This window comes from Erinaceus europaeus, chromosome 10 (assembly GCF_950295315.1).
Source record: "Erinaceus europaeus chromosome 10, mEriEur2.1, whole genome shotgun sequence".
Taxonomy (NCBI): Eukaryota; Metazoa; Chordata; class Mammalia; order Eulipotyphla; family Erinaceidae; genus Erinaceus; species Erinaceus europaeus.
The window spans coordinates 87,421,001-87,422,363 of NC_080171.1; the positions used below are offsets into that span (position 1 = coordinate 87,421,001).

At 38.1% G+C, this 1,363-nt stretch overlaps 1 pseudogene; it reads right to left on the reverse strand.

Moving 5' to 3' along the window:
• Positions 1–325: 325 nt before the first annotated feature.
• Positions 326–415, reverse strand: LOC132540995 (U2 spliceosomal RNA; annotated as a pseudogene).
• Between the last annotated feature and the right edge of the window lie 948 nt (positions 416–1,363).

The window sequence follows — 1,363 nt, forward strand, 5'->3', positions numbered from 1 at the left end:
TAACAAATACAAATAATTTGTTGAATGTCCTATTTTATGTCATCATTTTGTTGACTATGACATTAGCTAGAGGAAGTATTATTAAAATACACTATACTGCAATAAAAATGATGAGGTTTTGTCATTTAAAAGACAATGTATGGAAATTGAGGAAATTATTCTTAGTTAAATCAGTAAAAAAGTAAAAGACATTCACTAGGTGATTTCAATCATATGCACAGCATACACAATATAACTGACTAAAGCAAAGGAATTTGCAAAAACAAACAACAACAACAACAAAAACAGACAAGAAATTTGGAAGCATCTTGGTTGTCCAGCCATAGATGAGTGGCTAAGAAAGTTGTGGTATCAGATATTAAACTGATAAGAACAGATACTGCACTTGATATTAATCTTTAGGTTCATAATTAGTCAGCAATATGTTTGGCTTTATATGTTATCTCTCTTTTCAGCCACCAGGTTCCAGATGCTAGCATGATGCCAACCAGACTTCCTTGGACAGACAGCCCCATCAATGTGTCCTGGAGCTCTGATACCTCAGAAGTCTGCCCCACTAGGGTAAGAAAGAGGCAGGCTGGGAGGATGTATTGACCTTTAAACACCCATGTTCAGAGGGGAAGCAATTACAGAATTACAATTACCTTCTGTATCCCATGATGACTTCGTGTCCATACTCCCAGAAGGTTAAAGAATAGAAAAGCTATCAAGGGAGGGGATGGGATATGGAGTTCTGGTGGTAATTGTCTGGGGGTTGTATCCTTCTTACCCTATGGTTTTGTCAGTGTTTCCTTTTCATAAATAAAATTGCAAAAATTAAGTTGTGGTATCAATACATAATATATTACTTCCTCCAGGACAGCAGTGGGCCCAGTGGTCTCTCAGGTGTGCCAGAGACTCAAAGTCCTGCTGACAGTGATCGCAGGTGTAAATTGACTCATCCTCCATGTCTTCGTCGTTCTCATTTTGGTTCTCTTTACTTGTCACACTTTTCCTATCTTCCAGTGCATGGCTGGCTTTGCTATCATACTCCAGTTCTCCTTCTAGGCCTCCTGAGAGTGAATTTTATTTTGTTTTATTTTTAATCTTACTTAAAAAGCAGATACAGGATCCCTCCAGAATAAAATGACACTAACTGTAAAACTACATTATTAACGCTTTAATCTCACTAGAGGCCTCAAGCTGTTGCTATGTCCAATTATCTGAATAGCTGCCTATCAGAATCCCAGTGCTGTTTAGCATTACTTAGGACCATAGGCTGAGTCTTTGATATGTTGACTCTCTTAAAAACTTAAGTCAGGGAGAACAGAAGCAACTGGTGGCAGAGCTATATAGGAATAATGCCAGTGCCAGTGGACATAAA